Below are 25,157 nucleotides of genomic sequence, written 5' to 3'. Positions count from 1 at the left end.
TTACCGTAACAGAATAAAAAATCATACTACTGTGCAGATAAAACGATTTTACTACTTAGCAGGGGAGATCTTTGTCATACATCATATTGTGTTAAGGAGAAAATTTATGGATTTAAACTCTGTTCTAATACTATAAAAAATTAAGGGAATGAAACTTTGTTTACAAGGGAGAGGAATAGGAGTGTACTTCCTCTTAAGTCAAAAATCGCTATTATTATGCAGATAAAGTGAGCTGTGAGAGGGATCGGAAATACGCTGGCTGACAGAGCAAATGCAACACCAAGAAGGAGTGGTCAGAACTTTATGCCAATTGCAGGGTAGACTGACGTCACTGAGGTATGCTCATGATGTGAAATGCGCCGCTGTGCTGCGCACGTAGCGAACGATAAATGGGACACGGCGTTGGCGAATGGCCCACTTCGTACCGTGATTTCTCAGCCGACAGTCATTGTAGAACGTGTTGTCGTGTGCCACAGGACACGTGTATAGCTAAGAATGCCAGGCCGCCGTCAACGGAGGCATTTCCAGCAGACAGACGACTTTACGAGGGGTATGGTGATCGGGCTGAGAAGGGCAGGTTGGTCGCTTCGTCAAATCGCAGCCGATACCCATAGGGATGTGTCCACGGTGCAGCGCCTGTGGCGAAGATGGTTGGCGCAGGGACATGTGGCACGTGCGAGGGGTCCAGGCGCAGCCCGAGTGACGTCAGCACGCGAGGATCGGCGCATCCGCCGCCAAGCGGTGGCAGCCGCGCACGCCACGTCAACTGCCATTCTTCAGCATGTGCAAGACACCCTGGCTGTTCCAATATCGACCAGAACAATTTCCCGTCGATTGGTTGAAGGAGGTCTGCACTCCCGGCGTCCGCTCAGAAGACTACCATTGACTCCACAGCATAGACGTGCACGCCTGGCATGGTGCCGGGCTAGAGCGACTTGGATGAGGGAATGGCGGAACGTCGTGTTCTCCGATGAGTCACGCTTCTGTTCTGTCAGTGATAGTCACCGCAGACGAGTGTGGCGTCGGCGTGGAGAAAGGTCAAATCCGGCAGTAACTGTGGAGCGCCCTACCGCTAGACAACGCGGCATCATGGTTTGGGGCGCTATTGCGTATGATTCCACGTCACCTCTAGTGCGTATTCAAGGCACGTTAAATGCCCACCGCTACGTGCAGCATGTGCTGCGGCCGGTGGCACACCCGTACCTTCAGGGGCTGCCCAATGCTCTGTTTCAGCAGGATAATGCCCGCCCACACACTGCTCGCATCTCCCAACAGGCTCTACGAGGTGTACAGATGCTTCCGTGGCCAGCGTACTCTCCGGATCTCTCACCAATCGAACACGTGTGGGATCTCATTGGACGCCGTTTGCAAGCTCTGCCCCAGCCTCGTACGGACGACCAACTGTGGCAAATGGTTGACAGAGAATGGAGAGCCATCCCTCAGGACACCATCCGCACTCTTATTGACACTGTACCTCGACGTGTTTCTGCGTGCATCGCCGCTCGCGGTGGTCCTACATCCTACTGAGTCGATGCCGTGCGCATTGTGTAACCTGCATATCGGTTTGAAATAAACATCAATTATTCGTCCGTGCCGTCTCTGTTTTTTCCCCAACTTTCATCCCTTTCGAACCACTCCTCCTTGGTGTTGCATTGTCACTGTCAGTCAGTGTATGTATTGTTAACTTACCTTCATTTTAGAGACGGCGTAGTGTTTAGAAGAGAAAACTTATAACTCAAAACATTATGAGATTCGAACTCTGCATAATGAGATTAATCTCTCTACTGATACAAACGCACTTCTATGCAATCAGCACACACACACACACACACACACACACACACACACACACACACACACACACACACACACACACACACACACACACATGGAATTGCAAATGTTGTATATCTCCATCCGACGTACTTCTTCTTAATCACTGCAGATAAATTGATTTTACTACTAAGCAGGGGATACCATGAATAATCTTTGGCATAAGGATATGGATTTTTGCGGGATTCGAACACATGCAACAGAAAAAGTCTGTATCGATTTCGAACTCTGATTTAGTGGATTTCAAAACCTCGCTCTACGTAGTTAAATTAGTGCACATAGGTAGGACGTTGCTAAAATATCAGGTGTCATCTTAACGACGTAGGCGTACGAAATTTAAGATCTGCATGCTTTTTGACATGTTCTAGCGACATTGGCGTGGATTTTGAACCTCGGGTGCCGACGCAGCATACCACGTGACCGTGACATTACGACCACGTGCTCTTGTTTGTAAACAAAGCCACGTGCTTGGCCACGTTCTTTTTTAACAGCTGTCATTTTGGCGGACCCTAACCTCATTTTTTAGGACAATATGTTGTCGCTAACCTCACTGCTACCATATTCTCGGTGCTAAACCTCATTGCTGCCACCTTATGCACGTGGTGGCCATATTTAATATCCATGTGCTTTTTTAACAGCTGTCAAGGTAACAGCTGCCATCTTTAACCAGGTTGGTGCAGTATTTTAAACAAAAGAACATCGCTAACATCACTGCTGTCATCTTGACGGTGCTAAACCACTCTGTTGCCACCTTATTAATGTGGTGGCGGGGAATTTGAAATCCACGTAACCTTAACTCGGTACAATATTCCTCTGTGAGCCACGACATGCAGTCGACGCACACTGCTGTGTCATTAGTAATTTAACGCTTATTTCCAGCCAGCTCGCTCCATGGAAATATTTACTTTGAATGTACTGTGTGTTAAATTCAGATCTGTTCTTTTCCATTTCAATATGTAAGTACTGTTAATCTCAGGTAAGTGTGTGCTTTTCTACTGTGCACTGCTAATAATTTACACGTCAACGCCTTCGAAAACAGGATGCATCTTGTATAGTTTTACGATGCAGAGTAATAGTAGGCAGTGATTATTGTTTTACCGTTTATTCACATGCTACTGCATGTAGCTATCAACTTGGAGCTGGCAGGTTTGAACTGCACTTTGAAAATGCGTTTCCGTAGTTTCTCATTTTCGCACCAGGCAAATAATCTTAGCTGTAATCAACTATAGACTTTTGGGTTGACGATGTGTTAACCTCCGGATCGTGAGATAGTCGGTTCAAACTGTAATGTTAATCGTGGTAGTGGTGATTATTGTTTTAAGGGAAATGTAAAGTTTAATTGTGTATTTCGTAAATCGATTTTAAACATTGTGTGTTCTAAACATATGTTGTAAGTGTCGATACCGTCCTACTACGTGGCTTGGGGCTCGATTCCTAGTAGCATACAGCTTGTGCGCGCTTATCACATCAACAGTAGTAGTGTTTGTTGTTTTATGAGGAAGTATATCTATCCTCTATTTCTATCGTTCCGCTGACTTGGAGTTGCTCTTCTGTCAATGATTACAGCGTTATCGTTGCACAATTAAGTAATCACGTATTTGATTCCCGGTATTACAAGAAGTTGGTTAGTATAGCCTGTTATGATGTTTTTAAATTCTAATATGAATATCGACAGAAGATATAGCTGCAGAAAATCGTATTTTTTGCGTAATTTTATCTGCATAGTGGTAGTGATTATTGATTTATGAGGAAGTACATCAATTCCTCTCTCCCTGGGTTCTAAGGTCGAATCCTATAATTAATTTTCCTGTATGTTATTTGCGATATGAGAATAGAGTTTGAATCCATGTTCCCTTCTATTGTAACTAAATCAGACTTCGAAAGCTATACAGATTTTTCTATTGCATGAGTTTGAATCCCGCAAAAATCGATCCCCTTAGGCCAAAGATTCTTCATTGTATCCCCTACTAAGTAGTAAAATCATTTTATCTGCTGTGATTAAGAAGAAGTACGTCGGATGGAGATATACAACATTTGCAGTTCCATGTGTGTGTGTGTGTGTGTTCGCGCTGATTGCATAGAAGTGCGTTTGTATCAGTAGAAAGATTAATCTCATTATACAGAGTTCGAATCTCATAATGTTTTGAGTTATAAGTTTTCTGTTCTAAACACTACGCCGTCCCTAAAATGAAGGTAAGTTAAAAATACATATTTCCGATCCCTCTCACATCTCACTTTATCTGCATAATAGCGATTTTTGATTTAAGAGGAAGTACACTCCTATTCCTCTCCCTTGTAAACAAGGTTTCAATCCCTTAATTTTTATAGTATTAGAACAGAGTTTAAATCCATAAATTTTCTCCTTAACACAATATGATGTAGGACAAAGGTATCCCCTGCTAAGTAGTAAAACCATTTTATCTGCACAGTAGAATGATTTTTTATTCTGTTACGGTAACTAAATCACTGTACAGATTTGTTTCTCTGCTGCATGTGTTCGAATTCCGCACAATCGATCTCCTTAGAACAAAGCTATCCCCTGCTATGTAGTGATCATTTTATCTGCAGTAATTAAGAAGTACAACTGTACGTCGGATAGAGATATACAACATTTGAAATTCCATGTGTGCGCGCTGATTGCATAGAAATGCGTTTGTATCAACAGTAAGATTAATCCTATAAAGTATATTTTAAATCTCATAATATTTTGCGTCATAAGTTTTTCTGTTTTAAACACTAATTTTAAACATGTTTCGTCTTGTTCTACAATCAATTCTCGTTTGTGCTAATTGCAACTTGTCGAATAGAAACATACAGCACAGTAGCGTTAAAAGTTTTCTGTTCTGAACACTAATTGTCAACATGTTTTGTTATGTCGGATAAAGACATACAACCTTAGCTTGTTCTGCAATCAATTCTAGCGTGTGCTAATTGTAATAGGATTAAACTTGTCTTGTCGAATAGACACATACAGCACAGCAATTACTGTGTTTGCGTTATAAATTTTCTGTTTAATAGTCAACATGTTTTCTCTCGTTGGATGAAGACATGCAGCACTAGCTTGTCAATTCTGTATTTCTCCTAATTGCATTCTGTAGCTCTATCGAACCTCTTTTGCCTTGTCGGACAGTAACATACAGCGTTTGCCTATCCTACATTCAATTCTATATTTTTGCATGCTAATTGCAATCGAAAAAATATTACCTTCTCCTTACCGCACCATCCTCCTACCGCTCCCTCCTCAATCGGAAAGGGTAAAAACTTATGCGACGAGAAGAAAAGGATAACGCTATATGAGTTCAATAACGTGAGTATGTGACGTACAATTCTATTTGCACAGGAAGGCATCTGTCCGTAGGAAGAGGGATTGAGCTAACCTCAGTAAATGAAAGGAGGAAGAGTTGGCCTTTTCCCAGGAACAGTGGCCCTTTGGCCAGGGAGAGGAGCCCTTTTGTGACGAGGAGCAGCCCTTTTGCCATTTTGCCAGAAAGAGGAGCCTTTTTGCCTCTTGATAGTAGGAGGCAGCCTTTTCACCCTTTAGTCAAACAGTTAAAGAAGAGAAACACTTTTACCCTTTTGCCAGGAGGAGGAGCCCTTTTGCCCTACAGATGAGGAAGATGTGTCCTTTTGCCCATTTTACCTTTTGCCAGGAAGAGGATGCCCTTTTCCCTTTTGCAATTTTGCTATACGGATGAGGAGGAAAAGGAGGAGAGGGGCTGTGTCCGTGCCCTCTTGCTATATGGATAAGGAGGAGGAGAGCGGCTGTGCCCCGTGCCCTTTTGCTATACGGATAAGGAGGAGGAGAGCGGCTGTGCCCCGTGCGGTTTTACTATATGGATAAGGAGGAGGAGGTCGGCTGTGTCCCGTGCGGTTTTGCTATACGGATAAGGAGGAGGAGAGCGGCTGTGTCCCGTGCGGTTTTGCTATATGGATAAGGAGGAGGAGGAGAGCGGCTGTGTCCCGTGCGGTTTTGCTATATGGATAAGGAGGAGGAGGTCGGCTGTGTCCCGTGCGGTTTTACTATACGGATAAGGAGGAGGAGAGCGGCTGTGTCCCGTGCCCTTTTGCTATACGGATAAGGAGGAGGAGGGCGGCTGTGTCCCGTGCGGTTTTGCTATATGGATAAGGAGGAGGAGAGGGGCTGTGTCCCGTGCCCTTTTGCTATACGGATAAGGAGGAGGAGAGCGGCTGTGTCCCGTGCCCTCTTGCTATACGGATAAGGAGGAGGAGAGCGGCTGTGTCCCGTGCCCTTTTGCTATACGGATAAGGAGGAGGAGGAGAGCGGCTGTGTCCCGTGCCCTTTTGCTATACGGATAAGGAGGAGGAGAGCGGCTGTGTCCCGTGCCCTTTTGCTATACGGATAAGGAGGAGGAGAGCGGCTGTGTCCCGTGCCCTTTTGCTATACGGATAAGGAGGAGGAGGGCGGCTGTGTCCCGTGCCCTTTTGCTATACGGATAAGGAGGAGGAGAGGGGCTGTGTCCCGTGCCCTCTTGCTATACGGATAAGGAGGAGGAGAGCGGCTGTGTCCCGTGCCCTTTTGCTATACGGATAAGGAGGAGGAGGGCGGCTGTGTCCCGTGCCCTTTTGCTATACGGATAAGGAGGAAAAGGAGGAGAGCGGCTGTGTCCCGTGCCCTTTTGCTATACGGATAAGGAGGAGGAGAGCGGCTGTGTCCCGTGCCCTTTTGCTATATGGATAAGGAGGAGGAGAGCGGCTGTGTCCCGCGCCCTTTTGCTATACGGATAAGGAGGAGGAGAGCGGCTGTGTCCCGTGCGGTTTTGCTATACGGATAAGGAGGAAAAGGAGGAGAGGGGCTGTGTCCCGTGCCCTCTTGCTATATGGATAAGGAGGAGGAGGTCGGCTGTGTCCCGTGCCCTTTTGCTATATGGATAAGGAGGAGGAGGAGAGCGGCTGTGTCCCGTGCCCTTTTGCTATATGGATAAGGAGGAGGAGAGCGGCTGTGTCCCGTGCCCTTTTGCTATATGGATAAGGAGGAGGAGGTCGGCTGTGTCCCGTGCGGTTTTGCTATATGGATAAGGAGGAGGAGGTCGGCTGTGTCCCGTGCCCTTTTGCTATATGGATAAGGAGGAGGAGAGGGGCTGTGTCCCGTGCGGTTTTGCTATATGGATAAGGAGGAGGAGAGCGGCTGTGTCCCGTGCCCTTTTGCTATACGGATAAGGAGGAGGAGAGCGGCTGTGTCCCGTGCCCTTTTGCTATACGGATAAGGAGGAGGAGAGGGGCTGTGTCCCGTGCCCTTTTGCTATACGGATAAGGAGGAGGAGAGCGGCTGTGTCCCGTGCCCTTTTGCTATACGGATAAGGAGGAGGAGAGCGGCTGTGTCCCGTGCCCTTTTGCTATACGGATAAGGAGGAGGAGGTCGGCTGTGTCCCGTGCCCTTTTGCTATACGGATAAGGAGGAGGAGGTCGGCTGTGTCCCGTGCCCTCTTGCTATATGGATAAGGAGGAGGAGAGCGGCTGTGTCCCGTGCCCTTTTGCTATATGGATAAGGAGGAGGAGGTCGGCTGTGTCCCGTGCCCTTTTGCTATATGGATAAGGAGGAGGAGGTCGGCTGTGTCCCGTGCGGTTTTGCTATATGGATAAGGAGGAGGAGAGCGGCTGTGTCCCGTGCCCTTTTGCTATATGGATAAGGAGGAGGAGGTCGGCTGTGTCCCGTACCCTTTTTCCCTTTTGCTATATGGATAAGGAGGAGGAGAGCGGCTGTGTCCCGTGCCCTTTTGCTATATGGATAAGGAGGAGGAGAGCGGCTGTGTCCCGTGCCCTTTTGCTATATGGATAAGGAGGAGGAGAGCGGTTGTGTCCAGTGCCCTTTTGCTATATGGATAAGGAGGAGGAGAGCGGCTGTGTCCCGTGCCCTTTTGCTATATGGATAAGGAGGAGGAGGGCGGCTGTGTCCCGTGCGGTTTTGCTATATGGATAAGGAGGAGGAGGGCGGCTGTGTCCCGTGCCCTTTTGCTATACGGAGGAGGAGGAGGAGGTCGGCTGTGTCCCGTGCGGTTTTGCTATATGGATAAGGAGGAGGAGGTCGGCTGTGTCCCGTACCCTTTTGCTATACGGAGGAGGAGGAGGAGGTCGGCTGTGTCCCGTGCGGTTTTGCTATATGGATAAGGAGGAGGGTGGCTGTGTCCCGTGCCCTTTTGCTATACGGATAAGGAGGAGGAGAGCGGCTGTGTCCCGTGCGGTTTTGCTATATGGATAAGGAGGAGGAGGTCGGCTGTGTCCCGTGCGGTTTTGCTATATGGATAAGGAGGAGGAGGTCGGCTGTGTCCCGTGCCCTTTTGCTATATGGATAAGGAGGAGGAGGAGAGCGGCTGTGTCCCGTGCGGTTTTGCTATATGGATAAGGAGGAGGAGAGCGGCTGTGTCCCGTGCCCTTTTGCTATACGGATAAGGAGGAGGAGGTCGGCTGTGTCCCGTGCGGTTTTGCTATATGGATAAGGAGGAGGAGAGCGGCTGTGTCCCGTGCCCTTTTGCTATATGGATAAGGAGGAGGAGAGCGGCTGTGTCCCGTGCGGTTTTGCCCTTTTGCTATATGGATAAGGAGGAGGAGGTCGGCTGTGTCCCGTACCCTTTTTCCCTTTTGCTATATGGATAAGGAGGAGGAGAGCGAATGTGTCCCGTGCCATTTTGCCGTTTGCTATACAGATGAGAAGGGGTAGGAGTCTATAAGAGCGTATGTATAGCCGCCATCTTGTGCAATCGCCTATGGGCGTCATCTTTCTCCGTAAGAGCTCGTGCATTTCCGCCATTTTGTGCAATCGCGAATGGCCGTCATCTTTCTCTATAAGGTGCCGTGTATAGCCACCATCTTGTGCAATCCCGTATGGTCGTCATATTTCTCTATAAGAGACTATGTATAGTCGGCATCTTACGCAATCGCCCATGGCCGTTATCTTTCTCCATAAGATCCTATGTATAGTCGCCATCTTGCGCAATCGCCCATGGCAATCATCTTTCTCTGTAAGAGTCTATGTATAGCCGGTACAATCGCCCATAACCGTCATCTTTCTCCATAAGAAGTCGAGTATAGCCGCCATCTAGCGCAAGCGCCCCTGGGCAGTCTCATAAAAGCCATCTTGCACAGTAATCTCTAACCCAGCTTCTAGGAATTAGTCTCATAAGAACCTGTGTATAGCCGCTATCTTGTGCAATTCACGTCGGGAAGAGCATCTGGCCGTAAAACTATAGTCCTGTGTAGTTAGAATCCTCCATGTGGTTACTTGTGCGTCGTACCACTCAGGATAGCGTCGGGAAGGGAATCTGGCTGTAAAACTACGTCCTGTAATGTTAAGCCCCTCCATGATAACGACTGTCCACGTCAGGAAGGGCATCTAGCCGTAAAACTAAGGTTTGGTCACTCCATGAGGTCAGGCTTGCTCTCTTAGGCGTCGGGAAGGGCATCTTAGGCCCTCTCAAGATGGCGACTGTGTTGTTAGGCTCGCTCTCTTATGCTAAACCCGCAAAATCGCCATTGTACCTCTACTACACCAGGGGTCATTGACCCTTAGTAGGGGAGCAATGCAGGTTCTAACCCGAGGGCAGACACTCCGTGGCTGTGGGACCGGCTGAGCTCCTCTACTTGCGATTGTGGAATTTCTCTAGTGATGAACGGAGGACCGATCATCGTGTGTCGCGTGGCCCGTATTCCTTCATTCAAGCAACTTATGTGTGAGGTGACTGTCCAGCTGGTGTCCCACTGTGAGAGATTGGTCATTCATGGTGAATGATGCGCGTTACTAGGGCAAAAACAGACGGTGAGCAATTTGTGTTACATTTCTCTTATGAACTTAACCTAAAATGTGTCGTATTGCTGCTGCTCTTTCCGAAAGGCATCCCTGCCATTATTATTATTATTAAGCGTATGGAATTTACAGAATGGACAAGTATTTACAATATTATACAAAAGAAAAACCTGCAAAGAAAACATGGTAAGTAGGGAACAATTACACATGGATATCTAAATTGTTTAGCTACTGCACTAGGGATTCTGAGACATCAGCAAAGTCTTTCCGGACTCCACCATAATCACGCAAAGGGCATTCGTCCATTATATGATGCATGGTCTGGACTAAAGCACCACAATCACACGCTGGAGAGTCCCCGAAGCCCCACTGGTGAAGGGAGAATGCAGATCTTCCGCAATTAGTGCGAAACCTGTTTAGTGATGCCCACGTTCTTCATGGCAAACTGAAACCAGCTTTGGCGTGGTTTGGATTAAAGAGGCTTGGCCACTCCGGAGCTGTACGAATCCATTGCTCTTTCCATTCCTCTTTTAAATTGAAACCAGCATCCATTAGATTCTTAGCTGTTTTCATTGGTGGCTTACGGGGTTTCAGCCTTTGTCTCCAGAGATCTGCAACATCTCTGTGGATAGGTAGAGTTGGATTGGACATGATCTTATCATATTCTTGAACAAGGGCTCTTGAACGTCGCAGGCTTGGTGGAGCAATGTGGGACAGGACTAGCAGCCAGTGCGTTTCAGTAGGCTTCAGAGTACCAGAGATGATACGCATGGTGGTGTTAAGTTGTACATCGACTTTCTTCACGTGGCAACAGTTAAGCCATACTGAAGAGCAGTATTCAGCTGCAGAATACACGAGGCCAAGACCAGTGCATCGTAATGTGTCCGCTGAAGCACCCCATGACGTTCCACGCAATTTAAACAGAATATTATTACGTGATCTCAACTTAGATCCGAGGTTTTCAAGATGCTTTCAATAAGATAGGGTTCGGTCAAGCGTTACCCCGAGGCACTTTGGATTAGGATTGTGCTTTAGCACTGAGCCATTGAAGCATACTTGGAGTTTTGTATTAGCCAACTTGTTGTGGAGGTGGAAGCAAGCAGATTCTGTCTTATTCAAGCTGGGTTGTAGTCTTCAGTTTCGGAAGTAAGAGCTAAGTGTATTCAGTTCAGACGTCAGGATGGCCTCGGCATGGCTGAGATCTGGAAGTTGAATGGCAATGGCTAGGTCGTCTGCATTAGAAAAGTTTACTGATTTTGTCTCAGGAATATCCGGTATGCAGAGATTGAATAGAAGAGGTGCCAATACTGATCCCTGGGAAAGGCCATTTTTTAGTTTCCTAAGACGACTAATGTCATTATACATGACGACACGGAAGAGCCTTTCGGTTAGCATATTGTTGATCAGTGTGGTTACAGTTTTGCAAGGGATAACTCGTTGCAGCTTCAACATCAACCCTTGTCTCCACACAGTATCATATGCTCACCTTGCTCACGGCCGCAGGATTTACCTCCATATTGCCCTGCACGTGTCCCCCGGGTGATGCTAAGCGAGCAACAACAAATCGGCAGCCAAACTATCAACAGACGTTGATCTCCTGGCCAAATGGACTCAGAGAGAACTTCTGCAAATGGTCCTTCTCAGGACCAACCTGCAAAGATACTACGACCTTCTTTACGAATATGCCCAATAAACATCGAAGGCATATCCAGATCGAAGAGTGAACATCTTTCTAGAATCCTTCTTGAAAAGAGCATCCCTGCCATTAGGACAGGGGCATCCTGTGTTGGACTTTACTTGAGGTGGGCTCGCTCCTTCTCAAGCCAAGAGCACGTAGTGACGAGAGCGCACTGTACCAAATGCCACCACTTCAATACATTAATCTTCTATCGAGGCCTAATGATATATTTGATCATTTCCATACCAAAATATTTATAATTTCATAACCATTTCATACGCGCAGGATGAGAGGACTAACACCCTATGGTAATAGAATAGACCACACCGCCTTCACCTCTACGCCGAGTGTCGAGCAGTGGAAAATAATCCGACTCCCTGACAGCTTGGTAGAAGTAATCTGCGTGGAGGAATTTCCACTCAGTTTGATTACAAGGCATCTGCCTATCCGTTTTAGGAGAACCTCACAAAAATGTAATCCTACCCCTCACTATGTTTAAGGGTGAGGAAATGACATCACACACAGACGAACTGGATATACATCTTGCCAGTCACACAGGATTTAGCAGGCAAGGAAAAATCACCTGAGTATTTCCCCAGCAGTGTGTTTCGTGATGTAAAATTGGCTACCGGCCATGCATAGCACAAGTTGAAGCCAAGTGATATAAGTGCTAGTGTGACAGCAGGTCGAATATCAGAGGGGATGCTGTGAAGCGCAACGGCCACAGCCACCTGTTAACACTATGAGAAAAATTTACAAATACACTTTTAAAAGCAGTGATTCTAACTTACCATATTAAACAATGAATACCCAGTTCAGATGTGATCTCACAATGCAATTAAGTTGCCAGCAGAGTAGAACTCTACCATTGTGCACTGAACTATCATGTTCAGGGTTTGAATCGCTATTCCTGTCACTACCAACATGTACGAGGAGTTCTCCGAGCTACACATTCCTCTTCCAGTACTCAAATCTTAACTTGTATACAAATTCATACTCATTCTATTCCTCACTTGTAACGGCTGCAAAAGACACTGTGATGATGCACTCTTTATCCCTGAGTAACTGGTACATATTTTTGTCAGCAATTAAGTGCTTCACAGTACTCCAATTTGTTATTAGCCAGTTCTCTTAATTCGTATTTACTGCCAGATGTTGAAAGCACTTCATTAATCCTATGGGTGTAGTACAACACATTGTCCATCACTATGTCACACTTGATATGTTTGGTACCAGCCGTTTTAAGTCAAGTTATGAAGTTATATACCTTCATTTCACCATGGTAATAACATTTCGTTTTCGATTTGAACATGTAGAGTCCGCAGGGTACAAACCCTTTCTCACTACCTGCATATGATCTTTCGCTTATCTGCACTGTTCAAAGATAGAAAGTCTAGTGAATTATACTCCCAAAACTTCATTACAGTATAGGATGGACGGAAAAGTGTTTCATCTAAAAATAGGACCGATCTCTTGTCTTTCTCTGCTGAAGTTCTCAGGTACACCAATGTCTTAAGGCGAATTTAGTTTCTACCATGTTTTTCACACTTCTTAAATTTAAAGCCCATTGAAAGCAATACTTACCTCAGATGTTTGCGACTCGCCTTGGAATACAGCAACCTTGAAAGGAAATGACCCTGGATCCACCTTATTCAATATCAATGCCAGCACATACCCCGGTCTTGCCGAGCTGTGCACGGACGAGAATTCCTTTTCCTAGAGAGTCTCGAGAAAAATGGTTAAAATCTGGAGAATCTGAAAGCATCTCGAAAGAAATTGAATAGTGCTGCATTCTCTTGAGCTCCTTTGCGAATTGCAACAAAATGTTGGTGTTAGAACTTCTTGCTCAAAGTGCGGCATTCGGGTTATTTTAAACAACGGTATTTTTCTTGATCTGCCCTGGAACAATTGGAATATTTCTTTTGCTCTTATATTTAAGTTTATATGAACACATAAAGGAATGACATAGAAAATAACTTCGTTTAGACGGTCTCAAGAAATGAACACAAAATTAAAAATCAAACAGTCCATTCTTAACTCTCGTTATGGTTTCATGGGCTGTGAAATAGCGGAACACCCTTTTACATTATTTTAAAGACGCAATATTTATTATGGAATGTAAATTTCTGGAACATATGCATTGGTAATTACTTAGTATATATTTCTGGAGCAGAAGTCATAGAATCAGATGTCCGCTCTACACTCGCTCGAAGAGACTCCCACTATCCCCCATTTATTTTAAATAATTCACTTTACAGATATATACACATACCTCTACACTGGGCAACATTAACACTGAATCATATAATAATGTTGACTGGACCAATCAGGCAACGTGATCTTGCTCTCACTGAACTGCGACTACCAGAGTCAAGTTTTTGTCTGTCATAAACGTGTTAGATTGTTAATAATGTAGTTCTAAATACAGGATGTAATGAAAGTAACATGAACATACACTTCTTTAACATGGCATTGCAGTTTATTTTCTGGTTTATCCCTCAAATATTCACGGGCCCATGATTTCCTCTTGGTAGCTATCAATATGCACTCTAAGAACTGTATCGCTTTAACGACAGTCAAATGATTAGGCTTAAATTAAATGACTAACTTTTACTCGTACGTTAAGTGTGATGTTGCATACCTACTTACTTCCCCGTGAATAGAAGGCCAAACTTCCATTCACGACACGACCTGTTGTCCCGTTGCGCACGCTGTCAAAGCCTGTCGTTCTCAGTGTGCCACGTAACTGTGGTGTAAGGTGCGTGCTTATGTCCTCGAGAGCCTCATGAGGCATTCTTTTTGTGAGAAAAGCATTGAGAAGTTCTCGAGTATCTTGAGAGATGCCCCCTTGTTACCTATTCGTAGTGCATAGTGACAAAGCATATAACTAGAGCTATTCAATATTGGCTTAACGGCAACGTCTCCCATGAGACCTGGGTGAGCACTGACCTGCGTTCACCGTTCGACAACATTGGGCAATCTTCACTTTTATTGGCTTGTGACGGTACACTCCCCTGTGCAGATTAGAAAGCTATTGGTCTTGGATGACTAGGGCCAAAAGAGCAGGTAAGTTATCGAGATGTTTGCATTTCCCAGAAGTTTCACTTGGAGTTGCTGAGATCTAGATAAGGAGGTACAGGCCTCACATGTGCTATTGGTGACTTGATCCGGCATGTGGAATACGGTATCAAGAGTTTTAGTTCACACTGGAAAGTTGAGACTCCAAGAGTAAGAGCTGTTCCATGAGAAGGTAGACCTTTGTGGCTTCCCCAGAACACATTAGCCATATTGAGACACAACACACCGCAAGGGAAACATTCCTCTACACGATCATGATCGTGTTGATCACCAGTCATATCAGTGCAGAAGTATGGAAAATCACAGGCGTTGATCTGAAAAAAGCAAAGGGGGTTTGGCTAGGACTGAGAAAGGAGAATGCCTCATACATTTTGTGATTTAGACAATAACACTCCTTCAATTGATGTTTATTACTATTAATTTGCAACATATAAAAGAAACAGAAGAAAAATTCTACTCATGGCATCTCTAAAATACAAAATGAACTAAGATTAGCACAAAATCACATAATCTCTGTGTCACAAAACAATCAAGATCTCGCAAGTTAATTGCAGAAAACATAGCACATCTCGTTCCATAAGCTGTAAAAATTCTTCTTTCTTGAGGAAACCACTTTTCATTGGTCAGAATTTAAATCCTGACCTCCTTGGTAATCAACCAATGGTAATGTTATCCAGAAATCATGCCCCACAAAAAATATATTTTAAATGTTATTTAAACACCACTTCTAAGTATGTTTTAGATTCACACAAAATACTATTCCTCATTCAATTCTGAAGAGTTCGAAAGAAATACTCTATACAGAGTGGCGCAAAAGTCACTGGACAATGATTTAAACAAAAGATTGAATTTGTGTTTCATTACAAATACAAACAATGCTAACAATTATATTTTATGTTCAAACTGTTTTCCGTCTGCATGAATACATCTTCCAAGTTTTTGGAACATTTAGGCCTACATACTGTATGACATAGTGTGGTATCACTGTCGAAATCATGAAATGCGTCGTGAATGTAGTCTTTTATTTCAGCAATGGTCCGAGGATTTTTTAAATAAAAAGAGTCCTTAACGACATCACGTAGGAAAAGTCCGTGGACGTGATATCTGGTGAACGTGGAGGCACGTCACCCTTCGACCAATCACTTGTCCATGGAATGTTTCATTTAAATAATCGCGAACGGCAGTGGCATAATGTGGTGGTGCCCCATCACGTTGAAAGTAATTTTCTTGAAAGTTTTCAGCACACGCCGTAAGTCCTGGTAACAGATAATTCTGAAGCATGTCCAAATACTTATCCCCTGTAACTGTTCCGTCAAAAAATATGGTCCAAATACGCCAAATGATAATATTGCCCCCAAACACTCACACCAGGTTGATTTACTTGTTCTTCTAAGAAAAGATGTTGATTCTCAGTACACCAGTACGTGCATTTATGTCCGGTTAACTTAAAATTGGCCTCATCAGACTACAGAATGCTATTGAATAGGTTAGGATCATCTTTTTGTTCGCCAATTCACAAAACTTAAGACGATATGGATCGTCTTCAAGTAACCCATGTCGTAAACGTCGTATGTTAATTTTAAACTTCTGTTTGTGTAACATTCTTTGCACTGACCTTCGTGATAAAACCAGCTCAGTTGCTAATCGTCTGGATTATTTCGCGGACTTTGGGTCACAGCTAAACTTACACGCAATTCATTTTCCTCAATTGTGACTGTTCTTGGGCGGTCAGATCCCGGTGCATCCATAACAGATCCATGTTCTTCAAAACTATTTCGTACGTCGTACGCTGTTTGTCTAGACGGTGGTTTTGATCTAAAGTGTTGTCCCCGTTCATTAACAACTGCAGTAGCACCACCTTTGAAAATGAGAAAATTAAACCAAGATTCGTTGGTAAATCAAATCAATGCACATCATATTATAAGAAAAACACAAATTACATAGGACAATGAAATAACATTCCCAACAAATATACATTCACCAGCCTAGTCCTACTTGAAATACACAATTAAATGTGCATTTATAAGAAAATGATAATTATTGATAAACAATTTGCTAACACCTTAATGCACATTTCAATCATCGTTTTCAAATTCATACTGCAATGACACTTATCAAGGTTACATAAACTGCTAGCACTGCCTCTCTTTGATTCTGTAACTTAGGAAATTCTGGTTTGTAACTGTAACCAATTAACACATAGAAAATTCTGAACAGTTTACACAGAGGCGGCTGGTGCAGAAAATAAGTTGTGTGCTGTAACCCATCCCCACTCCAAAAAATAAAACTATTTAGAAACATACCGGTGTGTGGTTTTCTTTTTTTTTTGCCATTTGCTTTACGTCGCACCGACACAGATGGGTCTTATGGCTACGATGGGACAGGAAGGGTCTAGGAATGGGAAGGAAGCGGCCGTGGCCTAAATTAAGGTACATCCCCAGCATTTGCCTGGTGTGAAAATGGGAAACCACGTAAAACCACCTTCAGAGCTGCCGACAGTGGGATACGAACCCACTATCTCCCGGATGCGAGCTCAGAGCTGCGCGCTTCTAACCGCACGGCGAATTCGCACGGTGGTATGTCGTTTTCAAGGGGCTCTCCACTGAGTTTTCCACACTCAACAAACACGCAAACAACCCCAACATATATACACATTCCTCATAAAAAACTATAAACCTATATAATTAAACACACAATAACACCTGCAATGGCAAAATATTCACCAATTCAAACACTTGGTGTGAGCGCGCAAGAACGTAACTTCTTAATGTTACCAACATCATTGAAATAAAAGCAGCAACGTCGTAATACAAAATTACATGTTATATTGACATTTATAAACTAGAGATTTTTAAATAAGGAAAATCACAATATCATGTCCTTATTTTGACAACATGAAAAGTACACTTTTTATAGTTCATCGATTTACAAATGTGGCTATGGAATAGGAAAGTTGGTGGTATTCTATCCTCTTTGGTATTAAAAGACCTGGCGGGAACAGCTCTACAGCATTTTGTGTTCCCGTTTGCTTTGAGCGATTCCCTCTTAAATACTACCGCTGAGTCAAGAGGGTGCCAGCTGCCACGTTGTCATATCGGTCGTAATGCAAGTGTGACTAGTGCTAGTGCTGCCTCTCTGTGGTCGAACGAAGAATCCCTGTGAAGTGATGTCTTGGCTGTTGTTTCCACAGCCTGTCGGAACACATTCTGTTTGTATCGAAAAAGTTGGGCACGCATGCGCAAAAGGCAGAGTTCCTGGTTTCTGGCTAAAAGCTTAGCTCTCGCTGAGCTCTGACCACACAGCACTCGGCGTGCAGCGCACCAGTAGTTACCTGGTTGTGAGGGGAGTTGAATAATTTCTTATTCTTTTTCTGACGCCTTTTCCAATGCACTGTATTTGATTGTAGATAATATTTTTCCAACAGGCAATGTGCTGCAGCACATAAGGTACGGCCGCCACACATGACATGACCATCAATGATGGACACTTTAAACCACCTCTCTACACTACTTTGGAATACATCACCATTTCCCTGTCACTATCCACAAGCAATTTCTTTTCAGCCTGCAACATTTTAATGCAGACATCACACTTTTTAAATGATATTTTAATCACTTGCAAACTGGTGTAGCTGGCAATGCAGACTAAAATCCATTGTGTTTCAAGGGGAACTCTGATATGAACTACTTCTTCTAATGCAAGCTCTAACACATCTATATTATCAATAACTGTATCATGGCTATTGACATAAACATTATGAGCAAAGTCTTTCAAAGTAAATTCACGAAGTTTTGCAGACCTCATCTTCAATACACCTAACAGTTTGATCTTTCTTTCAGACTCAAGAATTCATTCGACAGAGGCATTAGAAGTGCAACCACTCAATCTCCTGTAGAGACCAAATTTCTCTCTGAACTGTCTGTCTACAATTTTGTAGTAAACACATAAGGCCAGTGGTAATTATTGAAAACACATTGTGGTAAGTATGTTTATCAAAGTAGTGTATGTTTCACTTGTCAATCTTCTTTCTCTTTATGACATGTGCCTAAGTCCATATATGTTTTAAATATGTAAGGAATGACAGGTTCATGTTACCAGGACCAGTAATTGGACTAGCATCTTCATTCCTGGTATATGTATCTTTCATGGGATGCTATGCCTTACAGACTGACCACCAGTTTTGAATTAATTTTAGGAACTGGACTGAACCATCAGAAACATCTAAACCTTGAGCTTTAAGCAAATACAAATCAGCAACATTCTTATGATCAAAGACTTTACTGCTGATGATACATTTTGTCCTTATTGTTGTTGGATACAGAGCCATCCTAGATAAATTTGAAGGCATTTTTAGTAACAATTTCTTCTCCGAACGAAACAGCTCTTTATGATCTGAAAATTTGGCCTGAGTAGTTATAATTTACAGACTGGCTCTGTACCAACACCAACACTGACCACATCACTTAAAACATCAACTGTCTTATCAAAGTTTGGTATAATAAGAGAATGTCACTGCCCATATCATTAGTTCTGGAGAGTATCTTATTTGATTAATTACAGAGAGCCCTAACTGTTCCGGGACAAATTTTACTTCACTAATTCTCTCTGCATTAAACTCACAGGTCTAACTCAAGTGCATTTTTTTTAAACGTTCATAGAAAGAATCATCAGAATAATTTGTGAAATGACTTAGCAAAGTGTAAAACTTCGTCCATCTGTCATATTTCCGGTCTTCACAAGCACTAAAATGCTCTGTAGGCAAACACACATTTTTGTGAAACATTTGAACTGCAAATGAACTTGAAACTTTAAATCTCAATGTTGCAACCTTAATACATGACTCATCATCCACCTTCACAAACAATGCATAATCTTCCTTCACTATTCCATTGAATGGTTCAACGAATTTCTTCTGAACTTCACAGATGAAGGAGGTAAAATCTGTAAAATTGTCACATTCACACCACTTAATGAAATAACGTCCAAATACTAAAAACACCACAACATATAAAAATATCTAGATAACCGATAAATGGACACTGCAACACTATTTAACACATACAAATATTCGGTGGAAAACAAACCAAAACCAAACCCCATGGCACTACTGCCCATGAAGGGCCTTGGCCTACCAAGCGACTGCTGCTCAGCCCAAAGGCCTGCAGATTGCGAGATGTCGCGTGGTCAGCACGACGAATCCTCTCGGCCATTATTCTTGGCTTTCAAGACCCATTTGATGGAAAAATACAAATCGCGAATTCCAGTAGCAAGATAACCTCAACCAACCACACACGTGAGCGGTATAAACCGAACTGAATGTAAACACGCCCCACATGCCTTCTACACGTGGCCCAATGTGACAGCCATTTTGTCACGTATCTATATATGCATTACGGTCTGATAATATTGTAGTTGGTCCGGGTTCATACGTGAAGAGAAATTGACAATCCTTTCCAACATACGATAAGTCAAAGACGCCAAAATTTGGTTGTTTGAGATGATAGATGACGTGAGGAGGCTGGGTGGTGCGCATACAGACGTAGAAGTACCGCACGATTGAATTTACTGAGAAGTGTTTCTTATTTCTACAACAAGGAGCAACATAATAAATATAAGAGATCCGTCCGACTCCTTGGCTGAATGGTATGCGTTCAGGCCTTCAATTCGGAGGGTCCCGGCTTCCAATACCGGCAGGGTCACGATTGTAACTGCTTGTGGCTCGAGGACTGTGTGTCCCAACACTCTCCTCTTCATATTTATGCAACACTACCAACACGCAATAGTGATTACATCCCATCACGTAGGCTTGGCGTCGGGATGAACATCAGATCGTAAAACAGAGTCAAATCCACATGTGAGACACATCTTGCATCCACTACCCCAATGCTGTGGGAAAAGCGGTAAAATATAACAGACCCATGTCATGGCTGCAATTGACTTATATTAAATTATCGACAAGAAGCAGAAACTTGTAAAGAGAATACACGATTATGTAACATAAGTCGCGCGCAGTTGGTACGATCTCAAAACTGACCGTCTTCCTTTCTCCTTACCAGGATGACGATGAAGTGTTGTAACCGCACGTACAGTATTTCATAATTATTCAAGTTAGTTCACTTACGTAGATTACTAAGTACTGTTCATTTGCTAGTTAACATTTCATGGAGTTCATATTTTCTCGTTGTCAGAACGTCGAACATTTTCTTTAGTAAATTGGACTTAGCTATGAAGCATGGTTCATTTACCACGACGCCATCAAGAAACACTGTTTCTCATGCATTCCGAGACGGATGTGCGCTGTGTGTCGTCACACGGCTTCGAGGAAATTCGCTGTGGCGCATCGAATGTTTCGAAACAGTCAGCGGTGACATTTAGCCCATATTTACTGTTAAAACTGTATTTAAATATACACGAGGCTTATCGCATTCTATGTTGTACATATATAATCACGATATAAAACTAGCAATAATTCTTCTTCTTCTTCTACAATTTCCTCATCGCATGTCCGCTGTCATCACGGCGATCGACTCTTGTTCCCAGCAAGTCGGAAAAGTGTGGTGGAACGAAGCCCACAACATTCTCGTAGATTATGTACGCAAGATTTTCTCCTTTTTGCCCTACTCCTCTTTCCTTAAATGTCATCTATAAGATAAACTGCAGGAGGTCACTTATTCATTTGAGCCAGTCCCATAATACAGTAAAAATTACAAGAAAGATGATACATATTAGAGTGGTGCTGCCTAGTACCAGATACTAGCACTAGTATCAGAGGGATGTTTTTCTTTACGTTGTCCTTGGACCTCCCAATTCAGTTTAAAGACTTCCATGTCGTCCAGAACTCTGCGTAGTAACAGAGAAGCTTCTGTTCAAGTTTCTCAAGTTCCAAGCGATCTATGAATGTGCGGTTCCTGGTTCAAACATGGTTTCATTTGGATCTGCAAGTAGACAAGTTGATGTCTATGGAGAGGGCGAACTGTACGTCTCCACATTCGCGGCTACTTCACGTCGAGTGTCAGGTGGAGCTATTAGTTTTAGTTGGTTGGTTTTAGATACCCTGCGATCAGTCAGTAAGCTTCTACGAGTGCAACGTAGAACTTCTTGGCATGTACAGATTTATACCATACAGCTGTGGCACTGTTTCTGGATGAGCGGCCCAATCTGATCATGTCAAAGCATTGTGAGAGGACTTTTGCCTCGGTGTTGGAGCAGTGATAAGTGCAAAGCTTGACCTCAGATACTTAGGCGTATCACTGTGTTCCAGTACATTTCCCAATCACTTCACCTGCAACTTTCAGTACTCCCCACGTGAAAAGCATATGTCTGGTTCTTTGATGGATTTGGTTTGAAATTATTATTCCCTAAACGTATAAACCACCACATTACCTCACAATTTCCAATGACATGACCAAAGTACTCTACTTTCTGATATTGTACGTGACCTCCAGCTCGGAGTACTGTAGCCCCACATCTCGAAGGATGGTGTGCAGGCGTCAGCAACATAAAGTAAACCGGGTGAGTTAGTAATGCGGTTATGGGCGCGCGCTGTGAGCTTGCATCCGGGAGGTAGTGGGTTCGAACTCCACTGTCGGCAGCCCTGAATATGGTTTTCTGTAGATTCCCATTGTTACATGGGGCAAATGCTGGGGCTGTACCTTACGAAGGCCACTGCCGATTCCTTCCCACACACAGGCCTTCCCTATCCCATCGTCGCCATAACACCTATCTGTGTCGGTGCGACGTAAAGCAAATAGCAAAACCACCATAAAATAAGACAGGACATACACAACACTGAAGTAAACAGGAACAGAGAAAATGAAGTGACACGGGATTTAAATCATTATCTTGAATGCAGTCCTTGGGAACTAGTTTCAACAGGACTGCTCATGCTGTGATCAAGTACGCAGGTGAGAGACCTAAAGCACTGCACATGCTCCAGTGATGTGTCAGGTACTGTCAACTTTATGGGTTGAATGGCATGTTTTCTTACCGTCACTAAGTTAGTATTTTTCGTGTTTAAACCCAGAACTTTTTTTGACCAATCAATTTGCCAATATCTGTGGATTTTCATCACTTACTGCAAACAGAAAAGTGTCATATGCATATTGCGGATTATATATTTATTTATTTATTTATTTATTTATTTATTTATTCATTTATTTATTTATTTATTTATTTATTTATTTATTTATTTATTTATTACGATTTATTACGATTCAATGGGATGGGTTTAAAGCAATTGTTGAGGAATGTGAAAATAGGTTTGTACCTTTAAAGGTGGTAAGGAATGGTAAAGATCCCCTATATTATAACAGGGAAGTAAAGAGACTAAGGAGGAGGTGCAGGTTGGAAAGAAATAGAGTAAGAAATGTCTGTGGAAGTGAGGAGAAATTGAAGGAACTTACTAGGAAATTGAATCTAGCAAAGAAGTCAGGTAAGGATAACATGATGGCAAGCATAATTGGAGGCCATACTAATTTTAGTGAAAAATGGAAGAATATGTATAGGTACTTTAAGGCAGAAACCGGTTCCAAGAAAAACATTCCAGGAATCATTAATGAACAAGGGGAGTGTGTATGCGAGGATCTTCAAAAGGCAGAAGTATTCAGTCAACAGGATGTAAGGATTGTTGGTTACAAGGATAATGTCCAGATAGAGGAGGTGACTAATACTAAAGAAGTATTAAAATTACCTATGACAGCAGTGACATTTACAGTAAGATACAAAAGTTGAAAACTAGAAAAGCAGCTGGAATTGATAAGGTTTCGGGGGATATACTAAAAACAATGGGTTGGGATATGGTACCATATCTGAAGTACTTATATGATTATTGTTTGCATGAAGGAACTTTACTAAATGAATGGAGAGTTGCTGTATTAGCCCCTGTATATAATGGAAAGGGTGATAGACATAAAGCAGAAAATTACAGGCCAGTCAGTTTGACACGCATTGTATGTAAGCTTTGGGAAAGCATTTTTTCTAATTATATTAGACATGTTTGCAAAATTAATAACTGGTTTGATTGAATTTTGGCATTTAATAGGGTAGATCATGGGAGACTATTGGCAAAAATGAGTGCAATTGGACTTGACAAAAGAGTGACTGAATGGGTGGCTCTGTTTCTAGAAAATAGAACTCAGAGAATTAGAGTAGGTGAAATTTTATCCGTCCCTGTAAAAATTAAGAGGGGAATTCCTCAAGGCAGTATTATTGGACTTTTATGTTTTCTTGTATATATCAATGATATGTGTAAAGAAGTTGAATCAGAGATAAGGCTTTTCGAAGATGACGTTATTCTGTACAGAGTAATAAATAAGTTACAAGACAGTGAGCAACTGCAAAATGACCTCGATAATGTTGTGAGGTGGACAGTAGGGAGTGTATGATGATAAACGGGGATAAAAGTCAGGTTGTGAGTTTCACAAATAGGAAAATTCCTCTCAGTTTTAATTACTGCGTTGATGGGGTGAAAGTTCCCTTTGGGGATCATTGTAAATACCTAGGTATTAATATAAGGAAAGATATTCATTGGGGTAATCACATAAATGGAATTGCAAATAAAGGGTACAGGTCTCTGCACATGGTTATGAGAGTATTTAGGGGCTGTAGTAAGGATGTAGAGGAGAGAGCATATTTGTCTCTGGTGAGACCCCAACTAGAGTAGATTACTTGATTCAGGAACTGGAAAAAATCCAAAGAAAAGCACCTCGATTTGATCTGGGCATTTCCGACAAAAGAGTAGCGTTACAAAAATGTTGCAAAGTTTGGGCTGGGAAGACTTGGGAGAAAGGAGACGAGCTGCTCGTCTAAGTGGTATGTTCCGAGCTGTCAGTGGAGAGATGGCGAGGGAGGACATCAGTGGACGAATAATTTTGGATGGTGTCTTTAAAGGTAGGAAAGATCACAATATTGTAACAGTAAATGTGGTACTTTTGTAGACATGGGACGCAGGGCGTGTACCATACGTTGAAGTGCGTACATCAAATTTCTCCTCTGAGTTTATTAACAAATTCAAAGTCATGTCACCTCTGTACAGCAGATACAGTAGAAAATGTTCCTCGTCCTAGGGCTGGCGATGTCCTCGGATTCCGGCAGCTCCTCCTTTTCCCATACCAGTGAACCACCATTTCTCCCCCGATGGAAGTTCTAGAAGATCCATCCGACGTCTTGAAGATCCATACGGTGCTGATGAAGGGCGTTGAGGTAGTCCTCGTAGACGATGAACGTGAATGAATTTCGTTAAGCCTTCGGGCGAGTTAATGCAAAGACTGCTTCTGCACAGATGAGAGGAAAGTTTATCAATAATTTTAACAAGGTTCAAACACGAACAAAAGGTATCTTTGAGAGTTTATCACACGGTGAAATGTCACTAAATTGTGTGCCGTGTTAAATGAAAAGAAGGCCACTAGACTCGAATGAGCATGTAAGTTTAATACTCATAAAAATAAAAGTCCACTCGAAACTTATCGTCGAATTTTAACAGAGTCACTTGAAGTTTGTGGCACTTGGCATAATGTAAAGTAATGCCGCACGACTTAGTTCTTAGTTTGAAACACTGTTCACCGTAATTTAATTGGATTAGAAAATAAAGATGTTTCACTCGTGAATTCGAACTCATTCACGTATTGATAATAACATGAAATTAAAAGACGAAATTAATCATGTATTGACAGTCCTCGGTTCGACTGTTCGTAAAATCGAAAAGCACAACTGAATGTTCGTAGAATTGAAACGTGCTGTTTAGTATAATTGAAATGCACAGTTCACACATGCACAGTTTACAGTTCATGACCTAAAGTTCATGAAATGGTA

Source organism: Anabrus simplex, chromosome X, assembly GCF_040414725.1.
Source record: "Anabrus simplex isolate iqAnaSimp1 chromosome X, ASM4041472v1, whole genome shotgun sequence".
NCBI classification, from domain to species: Eukaryota; Metazoa; Arthropoda; class Insecta; order Orthoptera; family Tettigoniidae; genus Anabrus; species Anabrus simplex.
The sequence above is the reverse complement of the archived record's forward strand: the minus strand, read 5'-3'. Positions refer to the sequence as shown.